Source organism: Aplysia californica, unplaced genomic scaffold (assembly GCF_000002075.1).
Source record: "Aplysia californica isolate F4 #8 unplaced genomic scaffold, AplCal3.0 scaffold02340, whole genome shotgun sequence".
Taxonomy (NCBI): domain Eukaryota; kingdom Metazoa; phylum Mollusca; class Gastropoda; order Aplysiida; family Aplysiidae; genus Aplysia; species Aplysia californica.
This window is the reverse complement of record NW_004799610.1, coordinates 9283-16608: the sequence shown is the minus strand read 5'-3', so window position 1 is coordinate 16608 and position 7326 is coordinate 9283. Positions and strand designations below refer to the sequence as shown.

Genomic DNA, 7326 nt, shown 5'->3' with positions numbered 1-7326 from the left:
TGTGTGTGTGTGTGTGTGTGTGTGTGTGTGTGTGTGTGTGTGTGTGTGTGTTTGTGTGTGTGGGTTTGTGGATGCGTGAGAACTCACCATCTCCTCGTCGCTGGCAAACGGCTGGGGCTGTTCCTCTCCAGACATGATACTGCGTCCGCGAAGATTCCGAGATCTGGGGAAAGAGAAGGGGGAAAACGGACCTGACCAAAATTGTTGCGGTTACGAGGTCAGAGGGCTTGGAAATGTTATTTAGAATTAATACCTACAGAACGACAGTGACGCAGTCAGTTTGAAAATTGAGGTTCCGTGCGGGGATGTCCGTCCGCACCAAAACTATTTTCGCCCGTGCTGTAGCCCGTCCAACGAAAAGACACGCTTTTTTAAACGGATGACTTGGGACAGATGACATCGATTGTTATCGAGCTACCGTTCCCGGTCTTGTTCCATTTACATCAATATCCGTAAGAAAATAGTTCCGCCTGACTCATATCGAGCAATATTTTATTTTTGCCTCTCAGGAAAAGTGCCCTTCCACACCAATCTGTAATGTTGAAATGAGTATTGCTCGAAAAGACAAAACGGGGTTGTCACGCGTTTAGAGGGCACTCTTTGGGAGAATTAGGGGTCCCGGCCTTATTCCATAGAAATAACACTCGCAATCGGAAACACAAACGGAAGCCGATTAAAAAAGCTGGCTTGAGTTGCCAGGGTCACAATGCCACCCGATGAAGAAAAAAATTAGGATGAAAATATTCTAAATTCGAACGACAAAAAAATACCGAAGACAGCTTTTTTACCCTACTTCCGTTTTTGTTTCCGACTACAAACTCTTAGTGTTATTTCTTTGGAGTTAAGCCGGGACCACTCCTCTCGAAGAATGCCGTTTAGAGAAACAAGGCTAAAAGTAAACGGGATCGAAAGTTATTCGCCAAAAAATCTAGGCCTATGTTTTTGCGCCGGACGAGCGCAGAAAATTTCCCAAACTGAAATGACGGTTCGAGGTCTCCACTTTTTAATTCAAGAATCACTCGCGTTTCTTACTCATGGAATACTGACTTCAAAGTGAACCATTAAAGAGATACATTTATAAATTACAATTTTATTGATCCCAGAGGGGCAGTTTGGTTAACGGTGTCAAACACCGACATTTGCTTAACATTACTGTTGAGTCTAAACTCACTAGATCTGGACCCACTCACTTACTTAGCCATCCGAACCCCCATCTTTTAATTAGTTAAAACCGTTCGGCTCACCGTGCGACATTTCCAATCAACCACTAAACAACCCTAGATCTAGCTGTACAAAGCCAAGTCCTAGCATTAAGCATTGCCATTACTGGCCTTTGTAGAGCTAAATCTAAGTTTGTTTGAAGTTTGATAACTCATTTGTTAGTGAATGCCATTAGTCGGTAATAATATAATAATAGGATTCTCACTCGGTTGACTAAGCCTTTGGCTCACCGAGTGATATTTCCAATCAAACACTTTTCTAAACAGCCCTAGATCTAGCTCTACAAAGTGCCCAGCTCAGATAGATCTAGCATTGCTATTAGATCTTGATCTAGAATCTAGATCTAGATCTAGATCTAGTCATTACTTAGTGAAGCTTTTGTTTTATTAAATAGAAAGTGGCTATTCTCACCCGCCCGGAAGTTCTCGCAGGATCAACTCCTCCCCTCTTCTCTCTCTCTCCGTCTCTTTCTGAATACTGTCTATCGGTGTGGACGATCAAATTGACCAAAACAAAGTTAAAAAATGATGTTAAAACACAAAAGTAAATAAATTTGGTTGTCTACAAAGATGCTACGGCTATTTAACTTTTCGAATCGAGCCGAACTACGCGGGTCGCCATTTTGTTTTGCCCGGAAATTCTCGCGCTACTCCTCTCTCTCTTTCTCTCTCTCTCCACTGCCCACAGACAAAATTGTACGCTTTTAGTAGGCTACAATTGTAATGGAACGTTTGTTCACGGCACAGAATTCTACAATTTTTCTGTTATCACAGTGTAGAAATATGTGGTTTTGCCGGGTGAGAATAGCCACAAGACTCGCCTGCACTATTCTCACTCCGGGTGAGAATAGAGGTGGCCTATTAAATATGGAAGAGGCTAGCCGTACTTAATGACGGCTAGACTGGCAGAAGTACGGCTAGACTCGCAGTCTAGCCGTACTTATTCTTAATATGATGGCTAGACTGACCATTTAACAAAAAAATAGGCCTACTGAATTGTAAATATACATTTTTAGTGTGCAGTACCTACCTAAAGTATTTGCATTTGAGACGAAACCAGGTGCCTTAATGACAGTGTATGTATTTGTATTTTAAACCTCCTGTTTTCTAATGTTAATAGGGCCTAAGATAAGTACGGCTAGACTGGCAGTCTAGTCGTACTTAGCCAGGCTAGCCGTACTTAAGGACGGCTAGACTGTCAGGCTAGCCGTACTTAATATTGATGGCTGAATTGTAAAAGAAATTTTTAGTTTGCAATGCCTAAAGTATTTGTATTTCAGACAAAACAAAAAGGTGCCTTTCTGACTTGCATGCATTTGAACCTGAATAATTACTAGATCTAGATCTAGATCTAGATCTAATGAGACCTGTGTACTTAACAGGCTTGAGTCGATAGGGCCAAACCTAGATCTAAGTACGGCTAGCCACTTCGATTAAATATTAGTTATAAATTAGTATTAGAATCTTCTAGATCTAGATCTAGAAAACTAGATCTAGTATTAGTATTAGGTATTAAGGTTAGGCTCACCGTGTGCTATTCCCATTATACACAAAACCCTAGATTTAGCTCTACAAAGGCCAGTCCTACCCCTGTACACTGCATGCAGTGCCAGTGGTCATAAGTTAGAATCACTACAGTCTACAGACTACATCTATACTAAGTTAGGGACTAAGAGCTAAGAAGTACTAAGAAGGAGAAGCAAGCCTAGCTGTGAGTCTTGTTTGGTTCTACACGACTGATACAACATCTATATCTAGAATCTAGATCTAGATCTAGATCTATACTAGCCTATGCAGTTCCAGTGGACATTAGTTAGTTATAATAAGTTAGGGACTAAGAAGAAGTAAGAAGGAGGGGCAAGCCTAGGCTAGGCCTAGGTCTGGATTCTAAGTCTAGATCTGGTCTCTCTCCCTTGGTTCTAGATCTAGATCTACATGATACAACATCTAGAGTCTAAATCTAGATCTAGATCTATACTAGCCTACACTGCACAGCTTTCAGCTACAATAAACCACCACAGCCATCTGATCATTACCTTAGGTTCTGAATTCAGATCAACAAGGCACAGACAACACGTTCGCAACTGTATGCAGTTTCGCTTTCGACAACGCGGCTTCCGCTTGGCAAATGTTTATGTTTTTCCTAATTTCTGAGCACAAACGAGGGGTGGTGTGCAATCTACCGAAGAAAGGCGATGGAAGCCGTGACTGAACGTAAAAGACCAAGCGAGTTAAATTATAAAATACAGAGAGAGAGAGAGAGAGAGAGAGAAAGAGAGAGAGAGAGAGAGAGAAAGAGAGAGATAGAAAGAGAGAGGGGGGGGAGAGAAAGAGAGAGAGCTAGAGAGAAATATATTGAGAGAGAGACAGAGAGAGAAAGATAGAGAGAGAAATAGAGAGTGAGAGAGCAATAGATAGAGAGAAATAGAGAGAGAGAGAGAGAGAGAGAGAGAGAGAGAGAGATGAGGGGGGGGGGGTAGGTGTATGGGGAGATAACAACTTTCAAACGATTGTCTTTCTCTTTCACGAAGGGTTTGTCCACTGAAATAAAATACGCATACAGTGCGTCTTTATCGAAGAGCGCAGACCTCCGGGACACAACGGGAAGAGCAGATTTGCACACCTCGTCTTTTTTTCTGTGCTTTTGTTCGTCTGTACTTCGGTCTGTAGTGTAATAATGGTTACGGCTGGGTTTTCTTCTTCTTCTTCTTCTTCGTCTTCTTCTTCTTCTTCTTCTTCGTCTTCTTCTTATTCTTCTCCTTCTCCTTCTCCTTCTCCTTCTCCTTCTCCTTCTTCTTACTGCTTCCCCACCACCACTTTCTCTCATATCTCATTTGTAAACAGCTACTAGTATCGATTACTCAATGTACATTACTACTCAAATTTTTTAGCTCCCCGTTAAAAATCTTTAGGCTTAGAACTCAAATTCCCATATTTAGGATAACAAACATAAGTTTTAAGGAACAGAGCCCCGTACAGTGGTTTAAAATGTTTGCAGTGTGAGATATGACGTGCGATTCTTAAATAATCGGGTATCGATATTTGATAATTTCGATAATATACCATTAAACGGTATTTTCAACAAATTTCTTTCTTTCCGATTCATGCCGATTATCAGTGTGTTATAGAGGAAGGTTTTCTGGTTCTAATGACCTAGAGAGAGAGTGAGAGAGAGAGAGAGAGAGAGAGAGAGAGAGAGAGAGAGAGAGAAAGAGAGAAGGAAAAGAGAAGAGAAAGAGAGAGAGAGTGAGAAGAGAAGAGAGAGAGAAGAGAAGAGAAAGAGAAGAGAAGAGAGAGAGCGGAAAGAAAGGGGAAGAGAGAGAGAGAGAGAGAGAGAGAGAGAGAGGGAGAGAGAGAGGGAGAGAGAGAGAGAGAGAGAGAGATAAAGAGGGTGGGTTGGAGCAGAGAGAGGGGGGGAATAGGGGTTATGGGGTGACAACATCTTTGCCCCTTATTTTCAAAATATTTGTTTCTCTTTCACGAAAGGTTTGGCGATGATTTGTATTTTCCGCTAGACTGGAAAAATATACGCCCAAAGTGAGCTTTTTCTATGAGCGCAGACCTACGGGACACACCGGGAAGTGCTGCTGACTCTCTCTCCCTCTCTTTCTCTCTCTCCCCTCTCTTTTTCCTGAGTGTGTGCGTACATGCGTGCAAGCGTGTGTGCATGCGTGCGTGCGTGCGCGCATGCATGCATGTGCGTGTGTTTGTGTGCGTACAATATATGTATATGGCTGTCGCATTGGTCTTTTATCGATAATTTGTCTCACTTATATTATATGAATGTACGAATAAGAAAACAACTCAAGCCCGACTTTCGACTGGAAATGTTTTAATTAAATATACCTATTTCGGGTCGGACTGCCAAGCGCGCGCGAGTGTATGTGTGTGTGTGTGTGTGTGTGTGTGTGTGTGTTGGTGCGTGCGTGTGTGCGGGTTTGAGGATGCGTGAGAACTCACCGTCTCCTCGTCGCTGGCAAACGGCTGGCGCTGCTCCTCTCCGCGAAGATTCCGAGATCGGGGGAAAGAGAAGGGGAAAAATGGACCTGACCAAAACTGTTACGGTTACCAGGTCAGAGGGCTTGGAAACGTTATTTAAAATTAATACCTACAGAACGACACTGACGCAGTCAGTTTAAACATGAGGGACGGAGCGGGGATGTCCGTCGACACCAAAACTATTTTTGCCCGTGCTGTAGCCTGTCCGATGAAAAGACACGATTTTCTTACGGATGACTTGAGACAGACGGCACTGATTGTTAATGTTATCGAGCTACCGTTCCCGGTCTTGTATCAGTTTGTCCCATTTACTTATCAATATCCGTAAGAAAATAGTTCCGCCCGACTCATATCGAGCAATATTCTGGCCTCTCTAAGAAAAGTGCCCTTCCACACCAATCTATAACGTTGAAAAAAGTTTTGCTCGAAAAAACAAAACGGGGTTGTCACTCGTTTAGAGGGCACTCTTCGGGAGAAGTAGTCCCGGCCTAATTCCGTAGAAATAACACTTGCAATCGGAAACAAAAAAGGAAGCCGATTAAAAAATTAATGTGGGAAATATTCTAAACTTGAAGTAAGGGAAAAAAATTACCGAAGACAGCTTTTTTACTCGACTTGTGTTTTTGTTTCTGACTACAAGTCTTAGTGTTATTTCTATGGTGTTAAGCCGGGACCACTTCCCTCGAAGAGTGCCGTTTAGAGAATCTAGGTTAAAAGTAAACGGGATCGAAAGTTATTCGACAAAAAATCTAGGCTTATGCTTTTGTGTCGGACGAGCTGCGAAAAATTTCCCAAACTGAAATGACGGTTCGAGATCTAGGCCTACTCACTTAGTTGATTAGTCACCCGAGCCCCCAACTTTTAATTAGTTAAAACCGTTCGGCTCACTGTGTGACATTTCCAATCAAACACTAAACAGCCCTAGATCTAGCATTGAGCATTGCCATTATAGTCATTTGTTAGTGAATGTCATTTTAAGTCGGTAATGATAATAATAGTAATAGGAAGCTTACTTGGTTGACTAAGCGTTCGACTCACCGTGTGATATACAATCAAACGCTTTTCTAAACAACCCTAGATTTAGCTCTACAAAGTGCCCAGCTGAGATAGATCTAACATTGCCATTAGATCTAGAATCTAGTCATTAATTAGTGAATGCCAATACTCGGTAATAGAGGAAGCTTAAATTTGTTTTACTAAATTAGTATTAGTATTAGTAATTAGGGTTAGGCTCACTGTGTGCTATTCCCATCAAACTTCAAAAAAACTTAGATTTAGCTCTACAAAGGCCAGTACATTGCATGCAGTTCCAGTGGACATTAGTTAGTTATAATAAGTGAGGGACTACTAAGAAGGAAAGGCAAGCCTAGGCCTAGGTCTACATTCTAGATTCTAGATCTATATTTATATTTATAATAATTTATATCTAGATATATAGATCTAAGGAGGTCTAGATCTGGTCTCTCTCCCTCGGGAGACTCTGTGGGTCTTGTTTGGTTCTACACGATACATCATCTAGAGTCTAGATATAGATCTATACTAGTCTACACTGCAAAGCTTTCAGCTACAATAAACCACCACAGCCATCTGATCATTACCTTAGGTTCCGAATTCAGATCAACAAGGCACAGACAACACGTTCGCAACTGTATGCAGTTTCGCTTTCGAATCAGAGACAACGCGGCTTCCGCTTCCAAATGTTTATGTTTTTTCTATTTCTGAGCACAGACGAGGGGTGGTGTGCAATCAACCAGAGAGACAGAGAGATAGAGAGACAGAGAGACAGAGAGACAGAGGGAAGAAGAGAAAGAGAGAGTGAGAGACAGAGAGACAAAGAGGGAAGAAAAGAAAGAGAGAGAGAGGGTGAGAGAGAGAAAGAAAGAGACAGAGAGACATAGAGACAGAGAGAGATAGAGAGAGATAGAGACTGAGAAAGACAAAGAGAGAGAGGCAGAGAGAGAGGCAGAGAGAGAGGCAGAGAGAGAGGCAGAGAGAGAGACAGAGGGAAGAAGAGAAAGAGACAGAGAGACAAAGAGGGAAGAAAAGAAAGAGAGAGAGGGGGGGGGGGAGAGAAAGAAAAAGAAACAAAGAGAGAATGAGTGGGGAA

At 42.1% G+C, this 7326-nt stretch overlaps 1 long non-coding RNA gene across 1 annotated transcript; it reads right to left on the bottom strand.

Moving 5' to 3' along the window:
* Nucleotides 1–87: 87 nt before the first annotated feature.
* Nucleotides 88–7046, bottom strand: LOC101854145. The gene is made up of 2 exons (XR_221288.3): nt 5181–7046; nt 88–163 (listed from the first exon to the last, which is right to left on the bottom strand). It is a non-coding gene; the product is annotated as an uncharacterized LOC101854145 (long non-coding RNA).
* Nucleotides 7047–7326: the final 280 nt, after the last annotated feature.